This window comes from Macrobrachium nipponense, chromosome 43 (assembly GCF_015104395.2).
Source record: "Macrobrachium nipponense isolate FS-2020 chromosome 43, ASM1510439v2, whole genome shotgun sequence".
NCBI lineage: Eukaryota > Metazoa > Arthropoda > Malacostraca > Decapoda > Palaemonidae > Macrobrachium > Macrobrachium nipponense.
In genome coordinates, this window is record NC_061104.1 from 37,963,879 (window position 1) to 37,976,208 (window position 12,330).

The following is a 12,330-nucleotide window of genomic DNA, read 5'->3' on the forward strand; positions in this document are numbered from 1 at the left end:
TAGACTGCAGAAATATTTCAAAAGGGACTGAAATGGCTTAATGCAGAAAAGAGTTTGATGATATGGCACATTTTGACCAAGATAGTTTTATTTCTCATGGGAAGCCTACCGAGAGCCAATACCAATATGGTGATCTTGAGGAGTGGTTCATGGAGGCTTATGAGATAAGCATAGTTGAATGCCAGATATCAACAAAAAAGTCTAGTTGGGGTATAAAGAGACCAAAGAATTTCAAAAGTAAACGTGAGTACTTTGTGTATCACAAGCTTGGACACTTAGCCAAGAACTGTGTGCCAGTTGGGAATAAAGTCAAGTAGAAGTAGTGAATGTGGGTACTTTATGCATCACAAAGCAGGACACAACAAACAAAACGTGTTTTAAGGTGTAAAGGCCATTATGAGTTCAAGCAAAAGTCAACAAGTGCTACAGTAGGGAAGAAACGAGGGAGGCGACCAATATCATATGTGAGGATGTCCATTTGGATTAATTACCATTTAGAAGATTATGCCAAATGTGATACAACAAAGCTGTCAGATGGAGCAGAACTACTCTATTGTATTGAGAGCATGCTTATCAGAGTAGCAGAGGAAGAGGCGCCATACTATACCTGTTAGTGAGGAGTTACGTAAACCTAACTGTCCTACATGATACAGACTGTACGAGTGCACTGTACCTAGAAGTTTGTTAACTTGAGGACCAAATGACCAATATGAAGTGGGTGTGTACTCAATGACAGAAATATCCATAGATATTCCATTGCTAAGATTTATATAAACACTCCACACTAAGAAGTAAGGTTACTTGCTATGTGCCCAGATAATCATATTAATGAAACTGTTCTTGGAAACATTCTAAGCATAAATGACCCATAAGAAATTATTAAAGCTGAGGGTGAAATGGTCAACAAAGATGCAGGCACAAGAAGGCCAAAGTCAGAGAAAAATGATGCAGATATAGAATTGGAAAAGGCTAGTACTAAAGTCAGCATCAAACCATTTGTATAGGCTTTAGCATTCTACATATAGGAGTGGAACAAATAAACACAACAGATGGTGAGAACCAAAAATGACAAAATGCAGGACCAATGGGCTAAACAGGTACAGAAAATCCTGTTTAGGTATATATTGGGCCCAAGTGATGAAGCTGGTCCATGAGTCTTTTGATGGTGGTCATCTTAGTGTTATAAAGACTATGAGGTGTATGAAAAGCAGTTTTCATTGGCCAGGAGTGATTGTGGACATCACCAGAGTTTGCTGGTCCTACAACATTTGCTACAAGACTGCAACAAGGGTGTGTACTAGCAAAATACTGTTAAGGAAGATACTGCTGATTGAAGAGTTGTTCAAAAGTAACAGTAGACCAGACTGGTTCTGTATTGTCAGTGTTGGGGAAGGGCAACATATACACCCTGACTATGGCAAACACCGTAGAATATAAAATAAGTTTAGCAGAAGATGCTACTTGAAGTTTTTTGTAGGGTAAAATTCCCAAAAGAAGTGCTAAGTGATCAAGAGTCTTTGTTTACTTCCAAGATAACGAGGAATGTGAGCTCTAAGCAGCTGTTTTTTATTCCATATGATGAAAAATGCAATGGATTGTGTGAAAAGATGAGCAATGTGCTGAAAATCTATGCTGAAGGTGTACCAAGAGAGACTAAAGGAATGGGTCTAATTTCTAGCAGCAGTTATATTTGCGTATTTAGCGAATAGGATTTTCACCAATTATGTTTCCGTACAGAAGGAAAATGAGAGTTCCAGTAAAGATCCAAAATTAATTATTGATGAAGGACTGCATGGAGAAAGAGTCAAATGCCTACCAATACATTTTGACTTTTCCGTAAGAGTTTACTAGTGACACAGGAATACCAGAAGTGTCCCAATAATAAGAGGGCCAGAGGCTGTTCGTTCAAGAGGGAACAGAAAGTGTTAGTGCTATTACCAATGGAAGCAAACAAGCTAATGTTGCAGTGGGGAGGGTATACAAGTCAAGGAGGTGGTTAATCGCTACAATGAAAGTGAAGCAAAGTAAGCAGCAGCAGGTGTCGTCAAAGAAGAGATAGCCTGAGTGCGACCATCATCGAGGAGGAAGCTGACAAGAACTAGGTAATCCCAGAAGAGGTCTGGTAGGAAACTCATCCATGAAATGAAGAAACCCTCTGAGATGTCAACATTATTGGAAACTTAAGCAGGCAGCAGATAAAGATAGTGATTCCCAGAATAGACTTTACTTCTATCTAATTTTACTAAACACTGATGAAACAGTGAAGTTTAATAATAATAAAAAGGACTCTTACCCTAGATCCTTTGGTATACAAAAAGTGACAGGAACTTTACATTTAACACCACAGGGTACCTTTATCAAGGGATGTGACATATCAAGTAAGGGAGCAGTGACGTAAACAGTAACTGGCTGGTGGCGGTGGTGGCGAGCCGCACTCTCAATGGCACATGCCTGTGGAAAGGACGCAAGATGTTGGGATGTTCGTTAAATATGCAAACACAATTCAACGCAAACATCCACAAACTCCCTGTCTCTATAATCTCTTCAAAGTTGCAGGCTTGAAGGAAAAGAAAATTCCTGCTGTACTACTGGGTCGATTGTCAGCACGTCATTAACTAATTTTTTTTTACTTTTACTGTTTTTTAACATTCTGCTATGCAATACCAATTAGCTTAAACCAATAATATCTTGCACAGTAAAATTACAGAATAAACATCGCTTCTCTGCCAACCAACATCAAAGTGATAGAGAGCGAGTGACAGAATGATTAAATTTTTTGTACTTTTCCTTCACAGCTAGCGACAATAGCAGCAACTGGATATTAAACAGGAAATGTATTACAACTGTGTTTTTTTATAAATATAAAAATGTCTACTTTTAGATCATTTCGTCTTTCCATTTGGTCTGTAACTTTCTTTCTTCTATGAATTTTGGAAATATAGTGGAAATTATTGCTCAGCTGAAAAATGGAAGCATTATCAATCTCTCATCATGAACGATAACTTTACACCAACATTTAAGGAAAATTGCTTTTCGAACCTTGAGTCAAAAATTTCACCAGAGCTTATTTTTTTTTTTTTACTTTTTCCCTTACGATACATTCTTTTGTAATTGACACAAATTGTAATAATATATATAAAATTAAAAAGGAGTTTATTCTAGCTTTGGATGGTTTAAAAAGTTTATATCCCTGTTAACTGATTTTTGAAAGATGTATTCTACGGAAAAACACCTGACATCGACTCATCATTTCTACTAAATAAGATCACAATGATTCAGTTTAGAAAAGGTAGCAAAATAAATCTTCTACACAGAAATAGAAAATTATTGATAGGCGCAAATGGTCAACAAAAATTGTGTGGCCCCAGGATGAGTTTTGCAGCAAGATGAAAATCAAAACAGTTGACAATCATTTCCACAAACACTGAATCTGAGAGTAAACTTTTCCACTACTGCTCAATCAGTTCTGCCTCTCCTCTCTCTACATTTAAAAGATCTTCAAAATGCTCCTTCGACCAAAGACTACATGCATTTCAGACAGCATTTCTCCATTTGCAATGTTTATTCTGAGAACCATTTGTACATTGACTTCTCTCCTTGTATTTGCTCTCTCTTGTTAAGCTAGATTACCTACCATCCTCAAATGTTTCGTACTTCTCTTGCACTCCACCCAAACCTTTCTGCGGAAACAATTTTTGAGGCAGATCCTTGTGTTATCTCCTCAGTTCCCAATCAAATTCACTCGTCTTAATCACAGTTACAGCCACATTTTCAAAACTCCCTCCTCTTTAGCATATATCCTCTGTAACCTGACTTTCATTTCAACCAAATAGTGATCACAAAGTCCTTCATCTCCTTTTCTCCCAGTGATACTCATCCACTTTGCCACTTACTCTGTACTAATGCATAATCGTAAACTATTTGCATCATCAGAACTGTTCGATTTCCTAAGTATTCTAATGAATATTTTTCTTTGAATATCATGCATTCCAACATTCAAGCTTCTTTCCAAAACACTTTCAAAAATCTGTCAAATCATAGTATAGTCAAGAAATTCCATCACTATGTACTACCCTCGTACTCATATCACCTAACGCAGACAATCATATACATCATCAAAACCGAACCAGATTAGGATTCAGACTTCCAAGAACCTTCTCGTTCACTTTATTCTGGCCTCAAGAAAAGAGAGCTCATCGACCATATTTGGGTATTTCCTCACCCAAATGGGTCCACAACTCTTCAGAAGGCACTCGTTTCCCTTTGGGCATATTATGTCTGTATTTCAAGCCATTACTACTTTACAGCACAACAATGTTCCCTTAATATTAATACTTTACAGATGTATAGGATTGCGACTGACCCCGGGAGGGTGGTTGCCTTATTTAAGGCTAATGCCTTATATACTGCATGCAAACTTTCAAGTATTTTATCTTTCGGTAAATGTTGAATTTTGAATCCTCCATCCCTACTGTTACGAACCGAGAGAGGTCCGCTTCAGGTTCGATATTATTATAAACAAAAAGAATCCAACACCAATAGTTGAAACTGGGGATACGAATATAGAAAGAAACACTAACACAACAAAGGTTTATTTACAAGCTTACTAACAGAGATAAATGTAGAGTGGTGTCTCCTATTTACATAAAAAAGGTAGAACTGGGAACAGTGAGGTAATGAAAGTACTTGCCGACCAGTTTTGCAACTCGAAGCGATGGCTTCACAAAAGGAGAACTCTAATTGTAGACACCTTCTTGCCTCCGTATTGCAGAAAATAATGTCTACTCTTGATACTCGAAGGGCAGGAACTTCTCTAAACCTCTTGCAGAACGTTTCTTCACTGAAGTTTTGTTCTGCGTCGAAATGCCTCGGTCGTCCACTCCTGACGACGACTTGACCAGAATTCGACCAACTCTCGAGCGAATTTTCCTGTCTGATCTTTCGTTGGTTCCTTCTTCTCTTATCTCTCTCTGACGATCTCTGCTGCTATTCTCGCACTGTAATCTGGTCTGTGGCTCTTACTGATGATCTCTTACTCTGTGACTAACTGATGATCTGCCTTCTCCTACTTCGTCCATCGTATTTATACGGCATTCTTGGGGCGGGGCCTACGGCGAGCGGCATAGACTCCCGAGATTACCGGAATGATTTAGAAGTTTCTTGATGAAGTATTGCATCAGAAATCGCGGGGTTCCTCACGTCATGTCTGCGCCTGTCAAATTCCCCAACACTCCTGCCAATTCTAGAACAATCATGAGAACAGGCACCTCCAAAACATGCGCGAATGCCACCTTGCTGCAGAACTTCTCGAAGATGCGTTTTCCTTTCCTTTATCTTTCTTTGCTATAAAGCAATTACCATTACACCTACCTACAATACTTCCTCATTCAACATTAAAAGTCAAAGCACACTATATCAGTGCCCTTTAATGTCCCTCTGTTCATATCTACCAGACTGCTCTGGGCATCAGAAGTCCTTACACATTTAACTACTTTATTCCTGAACTGGCTTTTCCTTCCACTTTATTGCATGCGACTCTTCCGATCAATTCTAGTGGCAAAGCTTAGGAAAATACATTAACTTTACCAGTGAATAGCTCTTCTAATCTCACTTCAGATTTATAGTTTTCAGCAGTTTGTGCAATACACTCGTTAAGGGGAAACAGCTCCATGTAGAAATATTTAATAAGTGTGTGTGTTACACATGTGTATGGGTATGTTTTAATGTATATTAATGTATATTATAGTATGTGTGTGGTACATAATATGCACTCCACCTTTAAACTTTCTCTTTACGAAAGGGCCGTCTTCAAAGGAAATGTCACGGCAGCCATTGTCTGCTAAGCTGCCAATAACTGCCGATGAAAGAACTCAGAAAGAAAGGAAGGAAGGAAGAGCAGAAACACCTTCCGGACCTTTGCTGAAGATCCAGCTGCCCCAAACACATTCCCACCTCCAACACAGAAGCCTTTTACTTCTCGTATCATTGCTAATTCCTCCTTTCATCATTTTGTTCTCTATCTTTCTCCTACACTTCCCCTACCTTTCAATAACTTTACACCTACTTCTGGTCAGTTTTTAATGTTCTGAATTTGTTTTACGCAACCAAAGGACACAGAACACTCTGGTTTATCTACACCAACCTTGTTTATGATGTTTTCGACCTTTACGTAATTTTGCTTTTTAACCCTGGATATGTGCGACAGGTCATGCGCGACCCGAGGCATTTAAAAAAACATGTTTTTTCCCATAAATCATCACCAGTGGCAAATCTGGGCGTAATCAACCTGCAAGTGTCACTGTTCTACAAGCCACGGTTGTGTGCAGAGCTGCCTATGTCTGCCTCAAGTGCTTCGCCCTTTTCTGAGAATCACTTGGGTCGAGATCAACCCACACGCTCCATTAACGGGTAGGTGATTGAAAAGCAAAATTATTATGTAACGATTTCTCAATGAACAGTGTGCATAGTCATGTTTCTTTGTTGTGTTGGAAAGTCTGGATGGATGGTGTGTCTACGTCGTGCATGACCTTGGGAGTGGTTGAAATGCCATATATTGCCATATGGTCCATTTTCCTTCGAGTGCCAATTTCTGTTAATTTTGCAAAAAGCAAAGTTATAAGGTAAACCTCGCATATTGAACAGTGTTCATGTTAGTAGAGGTTTGCAATATTGGAATATGTAGAAGGATGGTTTATCTATCATATGAATGCCTTTGGCATTAGCTGACATGCCGTATATGGCCATATCGTCCATTTCCCTTCGAGTGCCAATGTCTGTTTTTTTTTTTTTTTGCAAAAAGCAAAGTTATTACGTAATCAATTCATATAGGACAGTGTGCATAGTAGCTAATTAGTACAGTTTTGTATTACTGGAATATGTGGGAGGATGGTGTGTGTATCACATGTGTGACCTTGGGAGTGGCTGAGATGCCATATGGTCAATTTTCCTTCAAGTGCCAATTTATGGGGTTTTTTTGCAAAAAGCAAAGTTATTAGGTAAATCTCACATATTGAACAGTTTTCATGCTAGTACAGTTTTGTTTTATTGGAATATGTGAAATGATGGTGTGTTTATCACGTGCATGCCCGGGGTATTGGCTGAGATGCCCTAAGTTGCCATATGATCCATTTCCCTTCAAGTGCCAAATTTTGTGTTTTTTGCAAAAAGCAAAGTTATTACTTATTAAATTCATGTAGGACAGAGTACATAATAACTAATTAGTATAGTTTTGTATTTTATAAGAATATGTGAGAGGATGGTGTGTTTATCACGTGCATGCTTGGGGCATTGGCTGAGATGCCCTAAATTGCTGTACAGTCCAATTTCCTTCAAGTGCAAATTTCTGAATTTTTATTTCACAAAATAAAGTTATTAGGTAAACACTGCTTATATAGAACAGTGTGCATATTAGCTTATTAGTATAGTTTTGTAAATATGTGGGTGGATGGTGTATGTAATTGCCATATGTTGGAGTTTCCCTCAAGTGCTCATTTCTGATGTTTTGCTTTTTTTTCAGTTATCAGCAATGGCCTCCAGATGACAGCAATCTCTGAGTGAGGATGCAATCAATGCACTTGTCAATGAATTTGAAAGTGATGTTGAGGACAACATGGAGATTGACGAGTCAGAAGGCGAGGAGGAGGCAACCGCCATCTTTGTGGAAGAGCAGGCTGTTTTGGAGGGAGATGAGGAGAGGGAAGAGAAGGCTGAACCTCTAGACCTCTCCCAGGGGGATGGGGACGACACTGACAGGGGGAAGTCATCGATGGTTAGTGGGAATGTGCCCATTGTTGTAACAACAACAGCACCAATCAGAACGACACCTACACCAGGACCGTCAACCTTTCAAGCTGAGGACATGCTGACCCCGGTCGAAGTTAGAAGCAGGAGGAGGAGGAGGAGGAGGAGGGGTGACCTCCAACCCAACCAAGGGTGCTCCTATCCAGTGTGTAGGACCTGAGGTTGTTGAGGGTCGTGATAGTACCCACTGGCACAGAGACCCTAATCCTTCTCTCCCCCACATGTTTATGCCAAGGATTGAACCTGGGGGGTCCCACCCATGTCACTGCTGGGGCGATAAGAGTGAGCGACATATTCTCGCTCTTTTTGTCTAACCACACGCCCACCGAGATTGTTTTGCGTTCCAATGAGCTCCTTGCCATTTTGAGGAATAATTACCATCATAAGGGCAATGTTGCCCTCAGGGACATGGACCTGAGGGAACTGAAGGCGTTCATTGGAATTCTAATAATGTTGGCAGTGAGGGCAGACAATCATACCACAACAAGTGACATGTGGGACCTCACAGAGGGCAATCCTTTGTGTAGGTGTACGATGAGTGAGCGTTGTTTTACCCTGCTGACGAGAGTTCTTGAGTTCGACAATTCAGCCACAAGAGCGGAGAGGGCGAGGACAGATCACCTTGCCCCAATCTGGAAACTCTTCGACCATGTGGTGGCTAATTGTCAGAAGAATTACACCCCAGGGCCCCATCTCACTGTTCATGAGCAGCTCATTCCCTCTAGGAGCCGCTGTCCCTTCAGGATGTACATCCCCAGTAAACCAGCGAAGTAAGTTCACTGATTTACATTTCGTTTTTTTTATGTAATTGCTCTTTTATTTATTTATAATTGTTTCTTTGATTATATAACATGTTCTTATAGGAATAAGGAAATTGGAATATGATATTTTTGTATGTATAAAATAATAAATACATTATCTCCATCTATCTATCTATCTACCTATGTACAACGTTACTGCTTGCCTTGGCACTCGCTGACGATGGCATGCATTTGTGTGGCACCATTCGACAGAAACCTTATATTCCTAAGGAACTTTCTGAGAAGGTGCTTCCCGTCAAGGACTCAGTGGCCGTGTTAAATTACGAATACAATTTGACTCTTCAATGTCAGAAAGTCAGCAGGACTAAAAAGGTGATGCTGTTGAGTTCCCTGCATCATGCCACAAAAGGGGGTGTAGACACATTTGATCAGATGTGTTCTACATTATATTGCTTTCGTAAGACACGACGCTGGCCACTTTGTCTTTTCTACGGGATATTGTGTATAATTATGGTGAATTCTTATATTCTTTATTTGTCCCTGCCATCGTCAAAGAGTTTGACAAGGTGAAGGTTCCTCAAGGAGGTCGCCCTTGAATTTTGTGCTCGCCTTGTAAGTCATTGGTATTACACATTGACCAACTTGTCGAAGCCCCTGTGTGTGCTGATGGCGGAAACATTCAGGCTGGCTGAGCTTGAACACAGACCACCTCCTGCCGTTGGCCATGTCAAGCTGCCCGAGCGTGTTTGCTGCCAAAGCTGCCCATCTTGGGAAGACCACAAGATAAACACGGCATGCTTGTGGTAAAACAAGCCCCTCTGCCTGCAGCATCAAACTGTCTTGTGTCTAAAGTGCGTCTATACTATATAGTTAAGTTACATCATGAAACTTTTTTTTTACTACTTGTTTGCATAAATACTATAATTCTAATCTTTACAAAATATATATAATCCATTTTTTACCTAAAATATTGCAATAATTTTTCATTTTTGTCGAAACTATTTCCAAATTTTCGAAATTTTCCCTTTCGAAAAATTTCTTTTGGTCAGATTTGTTTTATAGCTGCAAAATAATGTTCAAACATCCAGCAAGCCACAAAAAAAGTTTCATCCAAATCCACGAATAATTAGATAACTAAATAACACCTTAAAATTGACATACCCTTCCTCCATTTCAGGTAGCAAATTTGGCCGTTGCACTTGTCGTGGTCGGGGTCCATTTTGTGGACATATCCGAAAATTAAGTTGCCGTATCGCTATATATGCTTGTTTTCTATAGAATTTGTGATATTCTGGTAGATTTTCATATATAAATATCATATTTTATACTAATTACAACGATTTTGATAAGAAATTTTCCTAGTGAATCTTGGAGGTCAACAAATTACCTTTACATTGGATTAAGTTTTTTGGGCCAGATTTTTTTTAATAGCTGCAAAATAAGGATCAAATATCCAGCAAGCCACCATAATAGTTTTATGCAAATCCACACATAATCAGATAAGTAAATAGCACATTGAAATTTGCATTCAAATTCTCCATTTCAGGTGGTAGGTGTGGCCGTCAGAGTAGAAGTCGACTGCGGCCATTTTGTTGGCATATCCAAAAGGTATTCTTGTTCTCTATAGAATTTGTGGTACTCTGGTAGATTTTCATGCATAAATAATGGGTACAACGATTTTTATAAGAAATTTTCATGGTGAAACTAGGTAAAAAAATGACCTTTAAATTTTGCCCTTGATATAACAGCAAATTACATCTTAGTGCAGATTTTTTACATGATTCTATTCTAGAGTAATATGAGTTTATTTTATAAAAAAAAAAAAAAAATTAGATACTTCCTATTTAATTTAGCTACCAAAAAAAATTCGTGAAATTTTGACAATTTTTTTTTTTTTTTTTTTTTTTTTTGCCAAAAAACCTTACCATTTTTTACTCTACGGGTCCGACACCTTCTATGGCAGTCACATATTGTAAATAGTAGATTTTGGAAGGATTCCCTCAATTTGTGTGTGTATATAGGTTATTTTGCCTTTTTTGTAAATATTTCTGTAAATTATTTTTTGTATATACTTATTTTTTAATATATTTGTAATAAATATTTAATTTGTAGATGGGTATTTTATCTTTTCAGTAGTTTTTGTCAATGCTGAAATTGATTTTAGAAATTAAAATGTACAGCATTTTAATAATAATATAATTTTCACAAATTCTTCTGGGCGCCCGGGTCAAGCTCGACCTGCACACACCTTTAACGGGGTACCAATATAGTGAAACCTATCCAGGGTTAATAAACATAATGTCTCCTATCCATTTCCTTCATCAGCATACTGATACATCTTTTATGGAAACAACAAAAGATATTAGATGTCTTAAGATTTCTGAGCATCAAATAATATCTTACGAACGACCTTTTGGTGATCCTAAGTTCCACAAGAAGATCATTGCACTGTTTTCACCGAGAGGATAAACTGTTTTTCCTGACGGTCCGTCCCAAAGCGAAAATAATCACCTGCCGTTCATTGAAGTTGAGTCTACAAAACATCTGCGTGAAGATAATCGAGTCCTCATTCGGGGGCCCCCATTTGAGCTGCGAGGGCTTGGCCATCTTCTGAGATATCAGAGACACAGCAGGTCGTACCATTCGCTGTCCCTTGGAATCCTGCCAAGAGGCTCCCTGGATCTAGCGAGATGACTGGGAACCAACATGATCCCCAAATGAAAGTATCTGAACATGCTCACCATACAAACAAATCAAAATATGAGCCAGGTGTATTTCTTTCTTCGGTTTGTTTTTTCTCAGGAAAATGATGAGAATATTTCAGTTACTATCTCTGACAATATGTCATTCTCCCTCATCTGGAAGACCAATAAATGATTAATGTTATGTGACCTGAAAGGTTAATCTGCCTTTCTCTTCTGATCCTAATAGCAAAATCCACACTCACTCACTTGACTAATATTATCCGTCCAACAGACCTCCTGTTTTGTGAGTACCAATAAAAATTTGAGGTGAATGGTTCGCTCAGTCACAAGTGATAGTAATGGTACTTCTCGATAAGTTTCCTAAGATGACATATCTGCGGTGCTATTCAGATTTCTCTCATATTTCCTGAAGCCGTCGAGTGGAAGCACCAGAGGAACCTGCAGCAGCTGCAGTGACGATAAAATACCCATTTTACCTGGTCTGCAGAAGTCGGGATTTGGACCGATCGACGGACTACATGAAAACCGAATACAAAAATCACATCCATGACTTGCATCTTCTTAAAATTATTGTTATTGATCCCAAAATATTTCAAATCAAACTAACGAGAGAGAGAGAGAGAGAGAGAGAGAGAGAGAGAGAGAGAGAGAGAGATGATAGCTGGTGGGAGAAATAAAAGTTTATTCCATCTGAAATGACAAAACTCAGCAATAATAGTATTTACATTATTTACAATAATTTCATCATAAGGATGAAGATAACTATATGTCATTGAACAAGCACCGGAAGCATCTAGCCAACAAGAAGGGGCCAGGAAACCTTTCCAGGTTTGCCACAATACCGGGGGAGGGCAGTCAGGGTGGATTAAAAAATTATAAAGAGCTGAGAAGGAAAAGATTAGGTAAAGAAGAAGGCACTTTCCTAATAATCCACCAGGCAACTTTTGCTTCCTCAACAGCCTGCCCTACACACTTTTTGAAAAACAGGAAAGTGAACAAAATAGAGGAAAAGTGCCTGATTGTACCCTCAAGTAACTGAACCCAAAACCAAGACCATGGAAGGT